The sequence below is a fragment of the Podarcis erhardii genome (genome assembly GCF_964252035.2).
Source record: "Podarcis erhardii genome assembly, chromosome: 1".
In the NCBI taxonomy this organism is placed as follows: Eukaryota; Metazoa; Chordata; class Lepidosauria; order Squamata; family Lacertidae; genus Podarcis; species Podarcis erhardii.
This window is the reverse complement of record NC_138497.1, coordinates 60,415,138-60,439,327: the sequence shown is the minus strand read 5'-3', so window position 1 is coordinate 60,439,327 and position 24,190 is coordinate 60,415,138. Positions and strand designations below refer to the sequence as shown.

The following is a 24,190-nucleotide window of genomic DNA, read 5'->3' as shown; positions in this document are numbered from 1 at the left end:
TTAAACTCTGAATAAGGCAAAACCTGAAAATTCCGCATGTCTAATTTGTCCACCAAAGCGGCTTGTATAATGAATAGCTTTGTAAGAGCATTATGTTATCACAATGCAGCATATGATTCTACTGCTGCTCTGTTCATTTTTAGAGAGGACTATTAAAAGCTGCATGGCTTTATGGGCAAACCATTAGCCTGTTATCCCCTGGGGGATATGAAGAGACACATCTGCCTGGAACAAGACAGCCCTGATGATCTCAGCCCACTCTTCATCGAAAACTATCAGTTAGCATGCAGCAGAACCACAAATGACCGCCCCTCTTACGATGGCAGGAAAACTTAAGCCAAAAAGCCACATACAACACAGAAGGCTTTCCAGAGGTCAACGGCAAAGCTATTAAGAGTACTGAAAAAAATCATTAAGAAAATGCTAGACCAGGCCTGTGCCACTTGTGATCCATGAAGCGGAACACATTATGCAATTGTGGCCTGCCAGGAGCCTTACAACCCCCTGTGGCTGTAGCCCTGAAAGGCAGCAGCAGCAAGAGGCTGATCAAGCCACCTAGGGGCCACACTATGCATAATAGACACATGCACTGTCCAAATTATGAACCTGCTACTGCTGCTTTCCTGGGAAGTGGAGGAGAGGTGGATAGGGGCACAGTCTGATTCACCATGCATGGGAGACTTGATCAGTAAGTAGTAAAGATATTATATTATATTATATTATATTATATTATATTATATTATATTATATTATATTATATTATATTATATTAATTATATTATATTATAATAATTTGTATACTGCCATATACTCACAGGTCTCAGGGCAGTTCACAAGATAAAATCACAATATAAAAACACAGAATACATAATCCAAACAAGAACAGCCCAGTAACACTCCCCCCAAAAAACCCCACACATTTTAAAAGGGCATTGAATGTCAGTCAACCAAAGGCCTGGTTAAAGTGGAACGTTTTTGCCTGGTGCCTAAAGTTGTATAATGAAGGTGCCAGGCAAACATCCCTGGGGAGAGCATTCCACAAATGGTGAGCCACTGCAAAAAAAAAAAGGCCCGTTCTCGTGGAGGATGCACACAAAGAAGGGCCTGCCTCAGAGGTTGATCTCAGAGTCCATGTAGGTTCATATGGGAGGAGGCAATCCTTGAGGTATTGCGGTCCTGAGCCCTTTAAGGTTTTGTAGGTCAAAACCAGCACTTTGAATTGGGCCTGGATGCTAAACATGAAAAGTTAGCAAAGTCCAAAAGGCACTAGATGGAGAATTTGTTACAGGTAAGTTGATAGGCCTTTCAACAGCATAATAGAGGCTAAACTATTGGGGAACAAGAAAAACTGAATTCATAAAGCTTTTTAGCAATGGCATTATTCATACATTTGTAATTTAATGGAATGGCAGGGATTAACTTGGTAAGATAACACAAAGCGTAAGTTTAGAATTTATCCAGACTGAGTAGACAGAGATGGAGGGTTGCATACATTGTTCCACATGCATAGTTCAGCTTCATTTTCCAAAGCCCCCACCACACAACCCCAGAAATGTACACTGAAGGGATCCCCAATTCTAGAGCAAAAGTAGAAAAGGGTCTCAAGCAGAACTGCCAATACCTCCACTATTCCCAGATTTTCATCTTGGAGCTCATGGGTCTTACGGTGGTTTAACATTATTTTGTGATGTAGATGGAATCTTATTTTACCGCACCCCAAAGTTGCAGTTCTGCAGCCAGTGATATGTTCCTAAGTAAAAAGGAACTGGACACATAGTTGCAGCCTCAACGTTTTTCAGGGTTTTATTTTAATTTTATTTTTAAAGTGTTATATTAATATAGCCTTTGCATTAAAAAGTGTGGGCATAACCTGGAACAAAGTTAAGACTAATTCAAAATGGACTTCAGATGAGGTGTGCACACATTAACTTCTCAGGGACCTTGAAGCAGTCTTTTACTACTGTCATTGTACACATTTTCACTTTTTCCTGTTCTGCTGTGATGGTCTCAGGGCAAACTGTCCTTGCAATGCTTCGAACAATAGCCATGGAAAGCCAAAATTAGCTCCCCAAAGTGTGATGCATACTGTTTATTGTGGAATATTATGGTGTCACTGATAATACCCATGGCGTAATACCCATAACACCCCCCTCTCTGAATTCCTCCCCCACAATAAAAGATGTACAAGGGCAGAGGCTGTTGTTATTGAAAATAAATGTATAAGGGTTCAATTAAGGGTTCAATTAAACATGGCATTAAGTAGACATCAAAGCCTGTCTGATGGAGAAAAACAGAGGAAGATTTAACTAAGTTGTGAAAGCCACCAGTTTGCCAAATGTCTGTCTCAAAAGACTTGAGCCACATCCACCAAGACTCTTAGAAAATGTTGCCATGATTTTTGAAATCCTTACATGTTTTAATTCCACCACTGATATAGGAAATGGATCTTTCCCAACACGATAAGAGCAAATGAATGTACCTAAAACATGATTCCTGTGAATTCTTCCCAAGATAAAATCTGCTATGAGAAAAATAAATCCATATATAATATATATTGAAATAGGATAGCATATTGGTTCACCCAACATTATTTGCTCTGCCCTACTGACTTCAAAAGGAACAGGGAAGTGCTAACTGGGCAGAGGATTGCTGCCTTTGTCATTTTCACTTTCCAGCGCAGATCAGTTGCCTGTCAGCTAGTGTTCATTTCAGCTTATGTGCCAAGTAGAATGAAGAAGTGACAGGCTGCAAATATCCCTTGCAAAGACAACTTCATTCTATGCCCGAAGAAAGTGTCTGGATAAAAATAAAAATCGTACAAGTCAGTGAAATAATACTTTTTAAAGGACTAATCAAAGTTTACAATGGCCCTGGGCTCACACAAAATGATAAACCAAGCATTGCTTACCAGGACCATACAAATGTGGAGTCTTCCAGAGAGCAGCTGGCAGCCACTTTTCTCCTCCCTGGCCTGTTTTGCTCCCATACTGCACTGAACTAAACCAAGGTTTGGCTTAGTGTGTCATCTGAACCTGGGTTAATTTTTAAGTTCTCGCCTCTTTTGAATGTTCTAGAGCTTAAATCTAGAAAACCATACTTCTTCTAGTTCAAGATCATAGACTCCTTAAAATACACAAAGAATGCAGAGAAACCAAGAAAACCTTCAGCTTCTCATTAGCTGTAGCAAAATGGAAACCTTAGACCACATATTTTGTCCTGTCCCCCCTTTTTTTTTACTTTCTTAGATCAGATTTGTGAGTTTGAAGTATTAAAACATCCAGTGCTTTCCTTTAAGCAATTGATATTTACTATGTAAGACCCACACCCTCCCACATTCAGCAACTGAACTACTTTCATTCAATTGCAAATATCTCCATCTTCCCAGAATTCAGTCAGCCCTCATTCAGTCCACCACTGCATTCAGATCTTGATCCAGAACTTTCACAACATCTCCTGATTCAGATGTTATGGAGAAATAAAGCTGCACGCCATCAGAGGCTCACCTGACACATTCATTACATATCTTTAGGTGCCAAGCAAAAACATTTCCCTATAAGCAGACTCTATGGCTTTTTAAATGTGTTTGTGGAAAGTGGGGGAGGTATTGGTTTGTTTTTGTTTTATTGTCTGTTTTGTGTTCTCATTTTTTATTTTTATGTTGTGAACCACCCTGTGATGTTCAGGTGGGCAGTATACTACTTTAATGCTACTATATCGAGACTATTGAGCAGATGGAGCAGAAATGAGGAACCTAAAGTCATCCATATATACAACTACGGCTCCATTAACCTTACTGCTGGCTATGCTGGCTGGGGGCTAATGGGAGTTGGAGTCCAGCAACATCTGAAAGGCTGCAGGTTCCCCTCCCTGAGATAGAGCAATCTACAACTCCCTTGTAGAGGCAACAGACTAAGTGGAGGAAAAACACACAGTCCTCCTCTACTTCCAAAAATTAAGGTGGGGAGGTATACAATTGCTTTATGAATAAGCAGGCTCAGAAGAAGCAGTTGCATTCATCTTGAAGTTCCATCATGACCTCTATGATCAACTGGAAACACTCTCAAGACTACTCTTGGTGTAGTGTTAATACTAAAATAGGCTCTCAGCAATTGTCTTCTTCATCTGTGCCTGAGAATCCCCCCCAAAGCTAAGAGGTTATAATTTAAATGGTGTTTGAAGTCTGAAAATGTAGGGAAATGCTTAATAATTGCAATGACTTTTATGGCTTTAGCATGTTCTTATGCACCCTAAACCTTTGTCTGAGTCTACAAATCAAAATCAATGAAGAAATAAAAAAGAAACATCATGTCTCTTTCCCTTTCTCTAATTCCTAAATTTAACCTTTCTGTCAGGGTGGCTTTTGACATTTAAGAGCAGAAACCTGTTTTCCCTTCCCATGAAACAATTTTAGACAGGAGGGATAAAAAGAAAATCAGACAGTAGAAGAAATGTTCTCCAACATGACAGACAAAAATGGCGTGCTGCACTTGTGTTCTATTCAATTTGTAGCAGAGAGGAAATGAAGCAAGAAGTCTTGTTTCCAAGGGGGTCTGTTAGCTGTACCTCCAGAGATTTTTGTCAAGTGTTGGCTTCAAATTATGCTTCCTGAAAGCTAGAAAGTACATCATCATACATCAGAAATCTGTATAAGTGCCAAACAGCAGTAGCTTCTGTTGCCAACTCTATATTGGCATTTTAAGAAAAGTTTGGCCCACTGGCTAAACAGAAACTGAGGGTGCTATTAGCACAAAGTCCTAAACCAGGGATGGAGAACCTCTGGCCCACCAGAAGTTGCTGGATTGCAACTCCCATTATCTGTCACCACTGACTATACTGAATGGGACTGATGGGAGTTGGAGTCGAACATCATCTGGAGGGCTACTGGTTTCACATCCCTGCCTTAAACAACTTGGGTTCAATAAGTAGTCCTCTCCACTTCCAATGATCCAGAAATTACAAATGGCAGAAGATGCCCTACTCATTATCTTACCCGCATCAGAAGCAAGAAGAATGGTGACACGAGACAGGGCATTCTCAGTCCCTGGTCTATAGAACTCCTACCTAGGTGACATTTGGTTTTCCCCATAGCTGACATCCCCAAGCAAAGGCTTGATACATTCCTGTCTGCCCAGGCATTTGGAACATGGATTTTGTTGGTTTGGTGTTGTGGCTTTATAAACTTTCATCACTGTTGTTTATTGCAGTTTTGTGGCTTTATTGAAGTTGTGTGGTTTGAGGATGGGCAAGACATAAAACTGTCAAATGAATAAAACATAAATAACATGGGCTATCACCACAAACAGCAACCCTATGCTAAAGTTCCACTGTTCTCCTCCAATATATGTTATGCAACATGCTCCGTGTGCAGATGTCATTATGTGGTCCATTTCAGCATTCCCACCCACAGCAGCCAGTGATAAGGAGCAGAGCATCAGGAAACACAAGGACAGTGAAATGGGCCCTGACAAAATGCCATCAGGTAGATCCCTTTTGACATCAGTGCCCCTTGACAAGATTACCTGTAGCGGTTGGAAGCAGCACAGGAATGCTGTCAGCCAGCTGCAATTTTAACTACCCACAATGCACCAACAGTGTTGCTCTGGAGCACTGTGAGAAATTTTAAGAGGTGGCAGAGTTCATGCTGCCTGCTGTTATCACTAATTGAGTCAGAACCCAGCAAAGGAGCCCACAGACCAGGCATTAGCACCAAAAGCACTAAGCACGCTACCATTTTGGGTGGCAGGTCATGTTTTTGCAGCATATTTTACTATGTTTTATATATCCTATAAGCAACCCAGAGTGGCTAGGGTGGGGTATAAATAAATAAATTTTTTTTAAAAAAATATTATTATTATTTAGTTGTTCACTGGTCTTCTGAAAGTCAAGATAATATGGTAATTCAACTAGTAATTTAACGTACATTTTATAATACGGCGGCTTATTAGCAACATCATGTACTGCTGTGTACCATGATTAAACTATGGAACTTGCTCCTACAGAAGGCAGTGATGGCCACCAATTTAGATGGCTTTAAAAGAGGATTGGATGAATTCACAGAGGAAAAGACAATCAATGGGTATTGGCCAAGACAGCCATGCTCTGACTTCACAATTGGAGGGTAATTGAGAGTAATATTTCTGGACACCAGTTGCTAGAAATCATGGGGTGGGGAGAGAGCTCTTATGCTCAGGTGCCACTTGCAGGCTTCCTACAGTTTGGCCACTGTAAGGACAGAATATTGAACTAGGTGGACCACTGGCTAGATCCAGAAGGCTCCTCTTAAGTTCTTATTGAAATACTAACATTAAGGCACTTGGTAACTTGTGTTCTTTATTTTCAAATCCATCCTTAACTCTGGTTTTCTCCTTACATTCAAACTAATGTGGAAAAATTACTGCCTTGGCTGGGGGGGGGGGATGCTAAGGCTTACTGGCAACCAGTCTGAAGGCTTCTATCACTTTTTCATTATTTTCTCTGTGACAAGATTTACGTCAAGGCTTATTCATGAAAGCAGAGATTGATCCTGGAGGAAGATTCTGCCTGCAGTTTCTCATGCAGATGAGAGAGAAACCTGACAGACAAGCAACTGACTATGTTCACAGGAAAATTATACGATGGGGTGGGGAGCTGGGGTGGGCAGGAGGTGAGGAAAGAGAAACGAATCTGAAATATACCAAACTGCAGAGAACTGGTACTAAATTTCACAAAAGGTCAATTAACCTAACCCCTAGGGGTACTGCGATATTCCTTAGCAAAGATATATTCAGCTGTAACAAAAGGAAAATGGCTCTTGAAAGCACATAACACTTTAAGAGGAAATAGACAAAATTCTGTTCCTAGGAGGAACTGGCAGCCCAGAAGCTCCGAAGAAAGCACTGAATGGAGATACAGTGGTACCTTGGGTTACAGACGCTTCAGGTTACAGACACTTCAGGTTACAGACTCTGCTAACCCAGAAATAGTACCTGGGCTTAAGAACTTTACCTCAGGATGAGAACAGAAATCGCACGGCGGCGGCAGGAGGCCCCATTAGCTAAAGTGGTGCTTCTGGTTAAGAACAATTTTAGGTTAAGAACGGACCTCCGGAACGAATTAAGTTCTTAACCCAAGGTACCACTGTATAGTATTCCCAACAATTACAAGTTGTTGCAGTTTCTTATCACAGCTAAAGGCAAACAGCATCTGCTAATTGAATCAGAAATGACAGAGACAATTGACTAACAGAATGAAAGCATGTGGAGAGAGAAAATAAAAGCAGATGCTTGATCCAGCTCTAGTTTAACTTTTTAAAGGTAATGTAAGCATGATTATTAATTACCCCAAAATGTGGACGGGGATGGATAGTTAAAACACGTGCTTCATTGCACACCCCATTAAAAGCAATGCAGAAATAGGATTCTAATTTATATTTGCAGTTCCAGCTCCAATTATGCATGCATAGGTCTCCATAGCTTGGGATGAGACGGCACTAACACAGAATGAAAGCTATTCTGATTCTGATTCTCTCCCCCTGCCCCCTCCCACAAAATAATAATCATAATTGCAGAAAAAGACTAGAAAAGACCTGGAATTTTATAGAATTTGAGTTATTTTCATCCTGAACTTCATAAAGGCCACTTTCCCCCATGTATTTAACCAGCAGGGTAATCTTTAGCTAAAAAATACCGGTAAATAAAAAGAGTGAAGGTGAACAGATTTTCTCAACCTCTGTCCTGATATTTCATGGTTCATAGTATGCAGCCCCTTAATGGGATTCTGAATCTCCATGAGTGCCACTATATTGCCAGTAGCATTAATGCTTGCATAATGGTATCAGAAGCTGGAGGCAGATAGCTGAGATTCTGCATGGGGGACAGACAATTGCACCGAAACATTATTCTCATGACAATAGGGGTAAGAAGCAAAATTTAAACAGCTCTTGAAATATGTGTAATTGTTTTAGAAGTCAGTTTTGTGTTATTGCAATGCTTATTCAACTGATTGCATTCTGGAATAACTATTCTACATATCTGCTTTGTTCAAATAATCTGTCCACTTTCTCTTCATGTTTGCTGCAGTGTAACATGCATGCTGCAGTATTACACAATAAATATGAAAAGCTTCATGAATTTCAACACAAGTGTGCCTTTATATATTGAATTTTATTTTTAAACCAAATCATTATTCATCTTCCATGCAAATGTCTGTATTTGCAACATTTAGTATAATGAATCTCCACTAGGCACAGAGGTTAGAAAATAATTTCTCTGTCATAACCACTGTGGTAAATGCTGACTGATGACATTAAATTTCACAGGGATTCACATCTAATTATTATTTTTTGCCTGAGACTGAAAACTAAATCCCCTGTGTCAGGGGTTGCCAACATGATATCCTTCAGGTGCTATCGGACTCCAATTCCCATCATCCTTGGCTATGCACCATGCCTGCTGGGGCTGACTGAAGTCAGAGTTCGGCAACATCTGGAGGACACCTCTTTACCTACTTCTGAACCTTCTATGGGGATTTTAAGAAAGCATAAGTTTGTTTGGAGTGCTCTCCCTCCAGTGTCACTGAAGAATAGTGCCATCCAGTTGTGCCCATCCACTAGCAGAACAGACTTTTGCTTACACTATAGGACTTCTACTTCCTCTCCGCCCCAACTTCCGTCCCAGATGCCATCACAAAATCTACTGCAGAGGGTTGGGGGAGACTTTTTTTAAAAAAATACCAGACCGTCACTCTTGCCACAAACCCGCTTTGGTAGATCATCCTCAATGCTAGACACAAGCAATGGACTTTCAAATCTGCTAACATTGGCTAATTTGTAAGCATGCTTATAAACAGCACTTCCCTCCTGAAACTGGCTGGCAGTTCTGTATAAAATAAGTTACTGTACAAAGAACTCAGTAGATCGTTAGCTTGCTAGAACTTCAGACTTAATGGATCAGATTTCCTCTTTCATATTACAACAACAATATCACACAACAATATTTAGACAAATTAATTTTAAGTTTTATCTCTGAGTAATATAAAAATCAACATCTTAACTAATTTAATAAGATAAGCACCTTTCAATAATGCATAAAGAATATTATATATATATATATTTAAAGTGACAAATGCAGGGAATAAATATTTTATGTGCTCTAATCTAAATGTCTTTAAAAGAGTATTGATTACTTCCTATATCCATTAGAGGTTACGTTGATCTAAAATAGCTGGAGACAGTCTGTAGGGGGGCTCAGGAAGAGCATTTTTATGTTATTTTGGATGTTGTTGATTCCAATATAATAAAATCTAATTATCACAATTTTCATGATGGAAGCTCACATGTAAAAAAAAGAGCCTTGGTTTTATCTTTTAATCTTCTTTCTCCTTTGCTCGACATCTTTAACACCCATCCAGCCACAGCAAATCAAGGGATCCAGTTCATTAAGAGGCATACGCTGCCAGTCACAGAAGAGATACTCATCCCTTTTTGGCCTTCCATGTCCCAGGAGTCTCCATTCTATGGTTCACAAACCACCTGCTCAAGGGAGAGGAGGGTAGTATTATCAACACAGGCTAATACTGTTGCCTTTTTCAGGGACAAGGGGGAAACTAGTACAAGACTTAAGACTACTAGACTTCAGGCAACAGAATAAAGTAAGGCAGCAAAAATAGGCTTCCTGGCTTATCACCTCTTGCTCCCCTGCCCAAATATAGACTGAAAAAACCGAGGCAGGCAGAACAAGAAGACACTAAGGCAAATACCAATCAAACAGGAACCACCCCTAGGCTTCCAAAAGACATCAAAAGTACCAAGACACATCAAAAGTACCCATGTACTGAAACTACAATAAATTACAAGGTAATACTTGAATATTCATTAATATAGCATGTAATTCACTGATCATCCTGTAGTATTATTAGTATTAATGGTAATACTAATAGAGCCAACCCGATCTTCATGACTGGTTCTATAAATGCTTGTGAAACATACCATTCACAGTAACCCAGAAATGAAAAACAATTAGGAGTATGAGCATGTTGCCCAGTCCTCCTGTACAGTTTAATCAATCAGCCTCATCTGTGAATGTAAAAGTTTATGCAAATACAAATGGTTAGTTATCATCTGACCTCATAATGACATCAAGTGACTGACAGGTGGTCAGTCCCACCCACCTGTCAAAATTAGCCTATAGGAAGAGTGAGGGAAGCAAAGTTCCAGCCTACAACTCCTGCTCTAAAGCTCTGCTTGTGATACTTCTTGCTATATTTTCTGAGGTGATGCAATGATAACAGTACTGTTGTTAAAAAATATATCTGGAAGAACTCTTAGTGATTTGTTATAAGTGCAACAGACGCATAACTTTAGCAAAAAAAAGTGTAGCATTAAATCATGGAAGATTTGGTCTCATAAGCCATCTCAGGTGCCTAGTAAACACATTTAGAACTTCATTTTAGTCAGCCTCAAAATCATGCTCTAAAGTTTAGATGTAAATTCCCTAGAAATTTTGAAGATAGAGAGATTGCTATTTCTCTCTTGGGAGCTATTTAAATGCATTTTCAGAAATAAAGATTAAGGCTGCTGCTTTTAACTTAATGTATTATTATGGCAGAGTGGAAAAAAGCAATGCAGGAATGAGGCAAAATGTATGTATATGTTAGGTCTATTTATGGCTAGATGTAAATAGGATGGGCCGTGAAGCACCATAAGCGAAAATCAATAAAACAGTTTAATTATTACACCCCAATCAACTAAGGGAATTCAAATGATGATTCACAGTTTGCTTACGCTGGTGTATTTTCACTCACATTTTTGGGACTACACCACACTAAGTACTTTGTGATTCTGCTAAAGCCTATAATATAAAAGCAAGTGGTGTGCTTTCAAGCCTAGAAAACAGGATAGTCACCCTATCCTTTTTGTTTGCAATTTCACAAAATAGAAACCAGGTTACAAGCCTTCCTTGATCTTCTGTTCCCCTAGAACAGCATCATTTATCATAACACAATACATGTTCCAAACACATTTACAGAGTGATTGATGACACACACTTCAAAACCCTAAAATCAGGGAAAGGATCACCTGGTTATTATTCTACGAGGCTACACATTTAACAATGATCTTTAAAAATATCACAAAAGGAAGACCTTGGAAAAAGAGTACTCCATTGAATCATTTTTTAAAAAATAAAATAAAAGTGAACTCAGCACTTCAAAGCAAATTATGTGATTTCATGCAGGGGTGCAGCTTTCCTGAATTATCACAAATTATCTATATATGCACAAGGGAAAATAGCTGCTTTTGCTCATAATTTATCTTCTTAAAGAACCCAACCTATGTCAAAGACCACAATCTGTTAGTCTGAAAGATTAAATTTCACCAGTGACTTTGAAAGTGTAATTAAAGGTTTTAATATATATGGGGTGCAGTCCAATCAAAATTCAGCACTTTGAAGTCTCATTGATTTCCATGGGAGACTTAAAGAGTTAAACATCTTCCACTTAAATCAGTGGTATGAAATACTTTTGTTTATTTTACTTTGAGTTGTGGCCATAACATTATTCACTCAAAAACAACAATATGCTTGCCTACTGGAAACTGCAATTATCACATTGCAAGGGTCTCAAAAATGCAAAAAATCACTTTGTGGGAAGAGAGTTCAGTTGAGGATAGAATACTGGGGGGTGGGAGGAGAGATATCTTTGTCATTTTCTGCAGATGCATGTACTAGCTAAAAAGTATTGCTCCAAAACCAAATTCCCTTAAAGAACCTCCTAGTTTGCAGTCAAGAGGTAGGGTATGGACTCTTTACAACCTGGGTGCTATCCTAGGTCCTACAGACCCAACATCAGCCTGGTACTTATTGACGGCTTTTGTTACCTGCTACGTCAGAGATTTGGAATCCATGGCCATCATAACTCCTGTCATCCCTAACTATTGGCCACAGTGGCTGGGGCCCATCTATATTCTTATCTTTGTACTGTGCGCTTCTTGTTCTGACACCATTGCTTGGGCCTCACCTCAAGTCCCACCTGCCTCAGCCGGTACCAGCACAGGGCAATGCAATTTTTGTCATCTAAGTAGCACACTTGTCCTGGAAAAAGAGAGTTCAGCCATTCTGACTCACACAGAGCACTTAACAGCCAATATTTAGGAAGCAGTATGATAAAGCCTTCACCGCTGAAGCCTGTTAGAGGATTTCAGAATTGTCATACTAGAAACTGTAATGAGCACTGCATTCCAGAAACAAAACTAGCAAAGAGAAGGGAGGAGAAATGCAACCTACAGACAAATGTGCCAAATAAGTCTCTCTTAAAAGCTGACATGAGAATTGCCAGGCAGACAGTAATAATGCTTTCATTCTATTGCATTTGTTGTGCTCATATAGTGCAACTGAGGTTTGGAATGCTGAAGAAGCCTGAAGTGTGTAGTTTTTACCGTTGAACAAGATGAAAACAATGTCTTAATAGATGATAATGAAATACTAACCCACTTATGTGATCCATTTGTTTGTTTCACAAATGTCTCATTATTCAAAGGTGGCTGCTCAATCTAAATTATTTATTTATTGTAGGTGGCAAAATATGTACTCAGAATTGCTTGAGAGGGCAGAACAGGGGATCACTATAACAACTTCCATGAACTGGACTGAAACAGATACTTCTATTCATAAATCTAGTTTCAAAAAAGTGATCCATAGTACATCGATTCATAAGACCTTTATGAATAGTTCAACCTAAATATTCATAACAGATACAAAAAATAACCTGCTGCTCTTGCTTCAAATACCACTGCATTGTTGAGAGGGATGCTCTGTACACTGCTTCTTGCAGTGCCTTAAATTCTGTAAGGAAAAAGACTTGGCACAGGAGGATCAGTAGGCACTCACAGGCCATGAGGAGGGAGAAGCAGAATTGCAGGTGTGAGGAAAGGAAAACAGAAGAGTCCTGGGAAAGGAATCCGCCTGCAAAGGATACAGCTAGAGCTCCTGCAACTCCACCCATCAAATTCATGGGCCATAATCACTAGGGATGTGTGGTCCAGATTGTGAGGTGGTTATGATGTCATTAAGATGAACAAAGAGTGTAAGAGAAGGAACTGCATGTGCAACACTTAAAACGACAGGAGTAACCTTAGAAGTGCTGTTTTCCCCATTTCCCATGTAAGACAATTAGAGCATATTATAAGGTATCTTAAGAGAAGTTAAGTTGGAAATGTATGCCCAAATCCCCTGTTTGGCTGTATTAAATCTGGCTCTTTTACTATTTCAAGCACCTATAGCAACTCAAGGGGTTTGAATGCTGTGACATTCAGACTATAACTTTTGTCCCAACCCAACCCACAAAAAAACCCTTGCTTTGCAGGGTCAATTGTTTTTTCTTCCATTATCACGTTTTTCTTCCTTGTGCAGAAATGTGAAGATTCAGTTCTTACTGGACACTTTCCTTGCACTGAACCCTCCACAGGTTAGGACTGGAAAGTGACCTTTGCAGCTCAAAGAAATGAGGTTCTTTTTCCTCCAGTCTCCTGAGAAGCCTACCGAGTCATTCAACCTGTCATCGGAATGTTTGAGATGAGAACAGAAGGAAGTCTGAAACTCTAAAACTAAAAGAGAAAATACAGTACGTTGGAAGAGGCCGTATGGGAAAGGTCATACACGGGAGATTCTACATTTGCCAAAGATTCTAGGTAAAAATAGCCTGAAGGTCCTACCTTCTTTAGAGAAAATCACTATGTTTTGGAATCCACTTTTTACGTGACAGACGTAGAAGGTGACACTAAAAAGCTTAGGATAGTTTGAATGTTAGTTGTTAAATAAGAAAAAACAAAAGAGAGACATTTTACAAAAATTATAAATCAACTGGATATCTGGAACCAGGTTTTCCAGTTAGCAGAAATGATTGCACCATTAACATTTATCTCCAAGTCTTGTTATATAAGCACCAATACATAACAGAAGCATACTGCAGGAAGCAGGGGCCTAGGGAATGAATGTTCTGGGAATGTCTGCATTTGTAGCTGGTTGACAGCCCAAACCCAAACAGTGCTCGCTAATGGTTCCTTGTCATCTTGGAAAATAGTGGCAAGTTGTGTGCTGCAGGGTTCTGTCCTGGGCCCATTATTGTTCAACATCTTTATAAATAACTTGGATGAAGATACTAAGGGGTAGTCAATGCCACTGAAAACAGAATAAGAATTCCAGAAGACCTTAATAAAATGAATTTCAATAGGGACAAATGTAAGGTTCTGCCTTCCTAAGAATCACTAAAACCTCCTCTCCACGCCCACATGACCTGGGTTGCTGTGCGTAAGAGGAACCTGGTGGACAGGCAGTGGCAAGAACAGGTCCATCTGCCTCATCCAAGAAAGTCTCCATTACACATGCCAGGTTAATTCCTCCATCCATGATTAATGGATGGCAGCGGTCTTGTGAACCATTGACCTGGCATTGCACAGCAGCACCTTAAGGTTATGTGGGATTGTTGTTGTTGTTGTTGTTTAGTCGTTTAGTCGTGTCCGACTCTTCGTGACCCCATGGACCAGAGCTTGCCAGGCACTCCTGTCTTCCACTGCCTCCCGCAGTTTGGTCAGACTCATGTTTGTAGCTTCGAGAACACTGTCCAACCATCTCGTCCTCTGTCGTCCCCTTCTCCTTGTGCCCTCCATCTTTCCCAACATCAGGGTCTTTTCCAAGGAGTCTTCTCTTCTCATGAGGTGGCCAAAGTATTGGAGCCTCAGCTTCACGATCTGTCCTTCCAGTGAGCACTCAGGGCTGATTTCCTTCAGAATGGATACGTATGATCTTCTTGCAGTCCATGGGACTCTCAAGAGTCTCCTCCAGCACCATAATTCAAAAGCATAAATTCTTCGGCAATCAGCCTTCTTTATGGTCCAGCTCTCACTTCCATACATCACTACTGGGAAAACCATGGCTTTAACTATACGGACCTTTGTTGGTAAGGTGATGTCTCTGCTTTTTAAGATGCTGTCTAGGTTTGCCATCGCCTTTCTCCCAAGGAGCAGGCGTCTTTTAATTTTTTAATTTTGCTGTCACCATCTGCAGTGATCATGGAGCCCAAGAAAGTAAAATCTCTCACTGCCTCCATTTCTTCCCCTTCTATTTGCCAGGAGGTGATGGGCCCAGTGGCCATGATCTTCATTTTTTTGATGTTGAGCTTCAAACCATATTTTGCGCTCTCCTCTTTCACCCTCATTAAAGGGTTCTTTAATTCCTCCTCACTTTCTGCCATCAAGGTTGTGTCATCTGCATATCTGAGGTTGTTGATATTTCTTCCGGCAATCTTAATTCCGGCTTGGGATTCATCCAGCCCAGCCTTCTGCATGATGAATTCTGCATATAAATTAAATAAGCAGGGAGACAATATACAGCCTTGCCATACTCCTTTCCCAATTTTGAACCAATCAGTTGTTCCATATCCAGTTCTAACTGTAGCTTCTTGTCCCACATAGAGATTTCTCAGGAGACAGATGAGGTGATCAGGCACTCCCATTTCTTTAAGAACTTGCCATAGTTTGCTGTGGTCGACACAGTCAAAGGCTTTTGCATAGTCAATGAAGCAGAAGTAGATGTCTTTCTGGAACTCTCTAGCTTTCTCCATAATCCAGCGCATGTTTGCAATTTGGTCTCTGGTTCCTCTGCCCCTTCAAAATCCAGCTTGCACTTCTGGGAGTTCTCGGTCCAAATACTGCTTAAGCCTGCCTTGTAGAATTTAAAGCATAACCTTGCTAGTGTGTGAAATGAGTGCAATTGTGCGGTAGTTGGAGCATTCTTTGGCACTTCCCTTCTTTGGGATTGGGATGTAGACTGATCTTCTCCAATCCTCTGGCCACTGCTGAGTTTTCCAAATTTGCTGGCATATTGAGTGTAGCACCTTAACAGCATCATCTTTTAAAATTTTAAATAGTTCAGCTGGAATATCATCAGTTCCACTGGCCTTGTTATTTGCAGTGCTTTCTAAGGCCCATTTGACTTCACTCTCCAGGATGTCTGGCTCAAGGTCAGCAACCACACTACCTGGGGTATACGAGACATCCATTTCTTTCTGGTATAGTTCCTCTGTGTATTCTTGCCACCTCTTCTTGATGTCTTCTGCTTCTGTTAGGTCCTTTCCACTTTTGTCTTTTATTATGGAAATCTTTGTACGAAATGTTCCTTTCATATCTCCAATTTTCTTGAACAGATCTCTGGTTTTTCCCATTCTATTGTTTTCCTCTATTTCTTTGCATTGCTCGTTTAAGAAGGCCTTCTTGTCTCTCCTTGCTATTTTTTGGAAATCTGCATTCAATTTCCTGTATCTTTCACTATCTCCCTCGCATTTTGCTTGCCTTCTCTCCCCCGCTATTTGTAAGGCCTCATTGGACAGCCACATTGCTTTCTTGCATTTCCTTTTCATTGGGATGGTTTTAGTTGCTGCCTCCTGTATAATGTTACGAGCCTCCATCCATAGTTCTTCTGGCACTCTGTCCAACAAATCTAAATCCTTAAACCTGTTCCTCACTTCCACTGTGTATTCATAAGGGATTTGACTTAGATTGTATCTTACCGGCCCAGTGGTTTTTCCTACTTTCTTCAGTTTAAGCTTGAATTTTGCTATAAGAAGCTGATGATCTGAGCCACAGTCAGCTCCAGGTCTTGTTTTTGCTGACTGTATAGAGCTTCTCCATCTTTGGCTGCAGAGAATATAATCAATCTGATTTCGATGCTGCCCATCTGGTGATGTCCATGTGTAGAGTCGTCTCTTGTGTTGTTGGAAAAGTGTGTTTGTGATGACCAGCTTATTCTCTTGGCAGAACTCTATTAGCCTTTGCCCTGCTTCATTCTGAACTCCAAGGCCAAACTTGCCAGTTGTTCCTTTTATCTCTTGACTCCCTACTGTAGCATTCTAATCCCCTATAATGAGAAGAACATCCTTCTTTGGTGTCATTTCTATAAGGTGCTGTAAGTCTTCATAGAATTGGTCAATTTCAGTTTCTTCAGCACCAGTGGTTGGTGCATAAACTTGGATTACTGTGATGTTAAAAGGTCTGCCTTGGATTCGTATCAAGATCATTCTATCATTTTTGAGATTGCATCCCAGTACAGCTTTTGACACTCTTTTGTTGACTATGAGGGCCACTCCATTTCTTTTACAGGATTCTTGCCCACAGTAGTAGATGTGATGGTCATCCGAACTGAATTCGCCCATTCCCGTCCATTTTAGTTCACTGATGCCCAGGATGTCAATATTTATTCTTGCCATCTCATTTTTGACCACATCCAGCTTACCACAGTTCATGGTTCTTACATTCCAGGTTCCTATGCAATATTTTTCTTTACAGCATTGGACTTTCCTTTCGCTTCCAGGCTTATCCGCAACTGAGCGTCCTTTCGGCTTTGGCCCAGCCGCTTCATCAGCTCTGAATCTACTTGTACTTGTCCTCTGCTCTTCCTCAGTAGCATGTTGGACGCCTTCCGGCCTGAGGGGCTCATCTTCCAGCGTCATAACTTTTATATGCCTGTTGTCTTTGTCCATGGAGTTTTCTTGGCAGGGATACTGGAGTGGCTTGCCGGTTCCTGCTCCAGGTGGATCACGTTTGGTCAAAACTCTCCACTATGACCTGTCCATCTTAGGTGGCCCTGCACGGCATAGCTCATAGCTTCTCTGAGTTATTCAAGCCCCTTCGCTACGGCAAGGCAGTGATCCATGAAGGGGTATGTGGGATACTCAGTGCTTTTTTCTGGGGGGACGCATTTTGTGAATCTTTGTATTTTTGTCCATTTACTGTATTTATTTTTCCCAATTTGAACTATAAAATGGTGATTTTCTTGAGTAAAAATGAGAGTACCCCTAAACATTTTTTTAAAGAAAAAAAGCACTGGGGACACCATTGTTGATTCTGGTATCCTTCTGGTCAGGACCCAACATGGAGGCAGGGATAGTCTTCTAACAATGACTAAACCTGCCTCCTTGGTAATGACATGGTCTGGTCCTAGCGTAATTCCTCATCCTACCCATGATCACTGAGATCGGGTGACCCAATGCATCCCCCCAGTGGAACCTGCCCCAGCCATCCTATTGGCTAGGGCCCACTCCCAGGGCAGCCCTGAACCTATCCCTTAAAACATGGGTAGGCAAACTAAGGCCCGGGGGCCAGATCCAGCCCAATCGCCTTCTAAATCCAGCCCACAGACGGTCCAGGAATCAGCGTGTTTTTATATGAGTAGAATGTGTCCTTTTATTTAAAATGCATCTCTGGGTTATTTGTGGGGCATAGGAATTGCCCTCCCAAATATAGTCCAGCCCCCCACAAGGTCTGAGGGACAGTGGACCGATCCCCTGCTGAAAAAGTTTGTGGCCCCCTGCCTTAAAAACAAGTTCTCTTAAGGCAACAACAAAACAAACCAGTAAACCAATAGAAAATTTAAAGAAACTCAAAACACAATTTTCTACTACAGACACGATTAAAATAACCGCCACCTCCATCTAAGCATTGAAAACAACCCCAACCTAACTAAAACAAACAAACAAAAAAGACAGGTAAAATTTGAAACCCCACAGATTAAATGCTGCTTAATTTTTTTAAAAAAACACTAGACACTTGGAGCAGTGAAACAATAGCAGAACACCCCACCCAGCACTGCCCCAAGAGTTCGTTCCAGTGAATCTTCCCCCGCCCCCAGGCCAGCTGGGGACGGCCTTGCAAAGGAGCAGGCCCTGCTGTCCTCACCACAGCTGATGGTCCAGCCTTCACTGCAGCAGGGGTCTTTATAGCTGGGAGTGTGAGGGCCTGGCCCCCTCCCCATAGGCCAGATGGTGAAGGTCTTGCAGAGGGAGCAGGCCCTTCTATGCTCACCGCAGCATTAAACTGTCAAAGGAATTAACTCCTCGAATTCTGTTCAATTTGTAGAAGCATCTAAGCTCAAACCAGGGTCTTTCATTTCATCTCCTTGTAGGCAATCAGAGGCGGGAAAGGACATGGCATATTGCTGCACCTGATGAAAGGGCAACTGTTGGGGGGGCAGTATTCACAATACATGGCATTTTCCAATCAGATGTAGGTAGAGCTATAATACAAAGCCATAAAATTACAATCTTAAATGGTCTATTAATTCAGGCAGCTAACTCTTTAGACAGATTTAATAGATGTTATCAGAAGCCAGATCTCGGCAACTGTGGGGCCAACTAATCAGCTGGAAAGAAATGAAAAGAAAGGGAACAAAGAGAATCACATTTGTTGTATGAAGAAGTAGTTGATGTAACTGGAATGGTGGTTCGGGCATTTCTCTTGAACCAAAGGACACCATGCCAGGTAAAGTGGACAAAGGGAATGTTTATGATACTGAGGAGGAGGAGGAGGAGAAGAAGAAGAGAAGGCAAGATTCCAGTGCAGCCAGACTGTCTTGCTATTTGAATTTCTACTGAATAACAGATGTAAATTTGAGGTGTATAGTGAATCATTTCACTGCGCTGAATGCAAGTAGGGAGGCAGCCTTCTGTTCAGAGCAGCAGCGTTTTTGGAAGCTGGTGATAGACTGTATAAAGAGCAGCAAATCCAAGTGATTTATAAACATTTGGGGAATAGAGGCAGGCAGACAGACAGACAGATATCTGGCTCAATATGCCCACTGGATTACAGTTCATAAAAAATGCCATGAGTCATTTCTGCTGCCATCTTTTGAATTGATTGCTCAAATTCTAGAGTAGGTAGAATTTCCAGCCCTCTTTTTCAGGGGGCTATTTCCACATTGCTCACAGGGTTTCTCTCCATCAATGCAGGACACATGGATTTCTAAGAATGCCAAGGTTCTGAATGGGAAATGCAAAAACCCAGAGAAAAGAGGCACTGAATAATCCTTAGAGTAGAGGCAAATGAATGGCAGCTCAAAAAAAAAAATCCTTAAGGCAATTTTTTTTAATTTTTTAAAAAATTGCTTCCATGGAATAGACAGATAATAGAGCCTCAGGGCTGTCTAAGAAATTGGAACTATGCTTCAGTATAGCCAGTTGGCTGCCATATGTATTAATTGCATACGAGTTGGAAGCGACCACCATCAGCAGCAAAAAAGTCAAATGATGACAGCTGTGCTCCCAATTCCCTTGGCTCCATGAATCCAACAGACATATGAAATTTGCTTTATAGCCTTTGCCTGATGCATGTATAATCATGCTGCTATCCAATCCATATTAACTGCTAAAGATGTTTTGTTGTGGCCAACCAAGATTTCATTTCTGCCACTAAGTGAGCGAAAGCCAGATTACTGTTGGCATGCTCCCATATTCACTAATTACAGTTATGAGTTTTCTGTTACTAGCAACCTACTTTATGTTTTGGAATTACTTAAGTCACACTTACATATCAATAGAACAAAGAATTGGATCTTAATCACACATTGTTGTTCTTTCTTGATAGAACTGGAAAGGCAGTTTCGTTTGATGTGCTTGGCTGCCGGAACAACACACCCTCCCTATGACATAACAATAACAATAATTTTGTTATTTTTACCCCCCACCCATCTGACTGGGTTGCCCCGGCCACTCTGAGCAGCTTCCAACATTCTCTGGCACCCACTCACTTTGCTATGGCCATTTCCTATATGCAAGTTCTTCCCACATTTTCTACCACTTCTTCCAACATGACATGTTCTAAACACACTGCAGATAGCAAAACGAAAGACGATACAAGCATATGAGGACTGGTGCTCATAAAGCTGAAGACCTGCCTTCAAACACTCACAAAGAAGGTTGGTGCTCAGTCCTGCAACCAGTTTCCACCTTTCCACTGTTTGAAGGTGAACATTAGAAAATAAAGTTGTGAAAGGCCATAGTGAAGATGCTCTCAGGTCACAGCAGAAAATGGCCTTTTCCAGCTGAAGACTGGGTGGAACATGTTATGTACTGAAGTTCTCACCCTGGGCCAGCAGGGGAATACTGTAGATAGTTTTCACTCAGGTCCGCATATGCAAATAAGGAATTGAAAGTGACGTTCACTGATTGGATAGTTTCAGAAAGTTGTTATTGTTGCGTTGTAGTGGAGCTCTATATAAGCAGGCTGGCTGAACCCTTCAGTTCAGTTCTGTTCTGGCCTGTGAATAAACAAGAGCTGTCTGAAGAATCGCTGTGTCATCTGATATGTTCACCCACAACTTAACAGAACACATACAATTTCACTTTCCTCTTTATAGGTCCAGCCTCCATCTTTGTTGGGAAAGACACTCTGCTAGAGGCTGTGAACACTCAGTGGTGCCTCTGCCTTTCTCTTTATCTATTAGATTTTAACCATTCCCTTCAGGTAGTGGAAGAGGGAAGGCATGGTGGAAACCTCATGGGTGTGTTTAAGAGCTCTCTTGGAACATGCACAAATAAAGATACTTGTGCATCCCTAACCAGAATCCAATTGGTTTTGTAGTAATCACCAACAGAGGACCAATATTTCTATTTTAATGAGAAACTGGGAGAATTTACTGAAGATGTTAGATGCAGCACTTTTCTTGTCCAAAGTTAAACCTCCTGCTGCCTGTAACCTGGTGGGCACAGCTCATGATGTGCACAGCTCATGATGTAGAAGGGGCTGGTAAGAAGAGGCCATTTCTAAGAAGACTGGCTTTGGGGCAGGCAGTTCAAGACAGGACCCTGAAGGCATCAAAGGTTTTACAGCAGGCATGTCCAAAATCCATTCCAGGGACCTAATCCGGATCACCAGTCAGTTTAATCCAGCCCCTATGGCAGTTTATTTCCTGGGGTAAAATCCTTAAAAAAGCTCAACAACTTCAATCCTTAAAAAAACGTCAACAGCTTTGGTCGGCCCTCATAGCCCTTCATTTCAAATCTGGCTCTCTTTGAAAAAAGTTTGGACACCACTGTTTTTCAGAGTCAGCAAGGATAACATATGGAGGACATATGAAGTACAACCTACCCCCTGAAGAGTGTAACCTTTTGTTTTGTTGTAGAATATGCTGGTTTCTGAATCTTTTCCATCAAATATCCTTTTCCTAAAACTCTTTCTTTGTGTTAGTAAACTTTTTGTTTCCTTAGCCAGTGATGTACTCATCTTATTTAGAACACCCCTAAACATAGAAACCATAAATTATGCTACCTTAAGAGGCTTCAAGGGGATGCGTGTGGCACTGTGGTCTAAACCACTGAGCGTAGGGCTTGCCGATTAGAAGGTCAGCGGTTCAAATCCCCGTGACGGGGTGAACTCTCATTGCTTGGTCCCAGCTCCTGCCAACCTAGCAGTTCAATAGCACCCCAAAAAGTGCAAGTAGATAAATAGGTAGCGCTCTGGCAGGAAGGTAAATGGCATTTCTGTGAGCTGCTCTGGTTTCGCCAGAATGGCATGACCCGGAAAAACTGTCTGCGGACAAACGTTGGCTCCCTCGGCCAGTAAAGCGAGATGAGTGCTGCAACCCCAGAGTCGTTCGCAACTGGACTTAACTGTCAGGGTCCTTTACCTTTTTAAGAGGCTTCAGGGAGGTGCTAGGAAATATTTTAGGAGGATTGATAAAGGGCAGCTTTAAAATCCACTTTATCTGATGGCAGCAGGTTCTTAAGTGAGGAAGGACCAGATTTGTGTTCAAATTTCCCTTCTCCAGGCATCCCAGGACTCAAGGTGGCTGAGGATGAGGCCTATATACACATATTATGCAAAGTTTCACAAGTATGAAAAGTTTCTGAGGCATTCTACAGGGTTCTCAAGTATCCTACAAACTGAATCACTACTGCGTTTAGGAACGATTAATATGTGCAGCAAAGAAGGAGACAATTAAATTTTTGAATAAAATTACCTGGCAAAAATGTTGCATTAGTGAAATGATATTTATAAATAAACATGCCCAAAATACACAGGCGGCTTCAGAGGATACCCTGTAAATGCTAATTTCCAGAGCTTGTTCCAATTTAGAAACCTCAAGTCTGCAATTTTGAATCTAATACTTTCACTTTAAAAACAAGTTGCAGGCAGCAAAACCCATCATATAAAACACAGCCTACTTTCTAGAAAAGAATAATCCCCTTTTACCCATTCCATTATTTGCTTAAAGCTCTAAACATCAAAGAAAAATATCAGAAGAGCTCACAGCAAGCATTAAACCAGTATAAAATAGTCTGGCATCAACTGGAGTAAATAAGGGACAAGCTGACCTAACAATAAAAAAAAAGTTACGTGTAGGTGTATGCATATTAAGACTTCCAATATGCAACAGAAAACTCTTCAGCTGTGAGCATTAATGTTTTAAAATAAGCTCAATTGAAATGAAATTCCTCTGGAAAAGAGTACTGTGTGTATCTGTTAACTGAGAAAAATTGAAAAAACTTGTTCATGAAATATTTATCAAGGAATAACTCTGAGAAAGATTACGCAGGATCAAGCAGTTAGCCTAATACACCATTCCCTGAAGAAAGAGACAGACATTTCAGTTTCATGGGCTGAGCCACTGAGAGCTTCGGCAGCAGACCACCTCATACAATCAAGCACAAGCCACTCGTCCAGGACAAGGGAAGTTTCCTTCTAGATCAGCAGCTTCCCAGAACCGCTGCTCAAGCATCCCTGGAGTATAGGAGTACTAGAGAAAGTTGAGCTTACGAAATGGCTGGCAAATCCTTTGTGCTGTACTCACCTGCTCCACTAAACATGGTTTGGAGTGCTAAGAACAATTAAGACACAACTGATCTGAGGAAACACCAGAAAGATGCATGCATTTCATTCTAGTCCCAGCCCCGATACAGAAGCAGCCATTGATACTGCTGCACCACTACTCCCAGACATGTACCAGTATTTGAACAGCAGTCCTTAAGCAACGGGGTAAGTCCCTACACGCTTGGCATTTTGGTTTTTGACAGCTTTGTAGGGTGGGACCCTATTAAGCTTGTTTGTGACGCTGGAGCTAAAGAAGCCTCTTCAATTTGTGTTTCAGGTACCTCGGAATACAACACTGCCTTCCTTATTGCAAATGGGTGTATATCATGAACAAAGAATGTTTTCTGGGCCTTTGGGTTGCCATGTGCTATTTCAGGGTGAAATTCTGGTCCCCCTCACCAAGGGATTTCAGCATCTGGCAGTGAGACCATCTACCAGCAAGCAGAATGCGTGTTAATAAGTGCCGTGCCAGAATCAGAATCGTAACATGCTCAGAATGTGAGGCGGCAAGATGGCTTTAAGAAAGATTACAGAAAGGGGGCAGGGAACCAGTGAATGGCTATAAAAACCCCAACCTTATAA

At 41.1% G+C, this 24,190-nt stretch overlaps 1 protein-coding gene and 1 long non-coding RNA gene across 5 annotated transcripts in view; one reads left to right on the top strand and one right to left on the bottom strand.

Annotated features, from left to right (window-relative positions):
• Positions 1-24,190, bottom strand: part of NAV2 (neuron navigator 2) — a 559,460-nt gene that overhangs the window by 506,552 nt on the left and 28,718 nt on the right. The window lies entirely within an intron of this gene.
• LOC309336082 lies at positions 13,042-21,774 on the top strand. 3 transcript variants are annotated; one of them, XR_014153892.1, is made up of 3 exons: positions 13,042-13,133; positions 13,438-13,660; positions 21,156-21,774. It is a non-coding gene; the product is annotated as an uncharacterized lncRNA (long non-coding RNA). The 3 variants fall into 3 exon arrangements; XR_014153893.1 differs by having other exon boundaries at positions 13,059-13,133; positions 13,495-13,660; XR_014153894.1 differs by having other exon boundaries at positions 13,092-13,133; positions 13,383-13,660.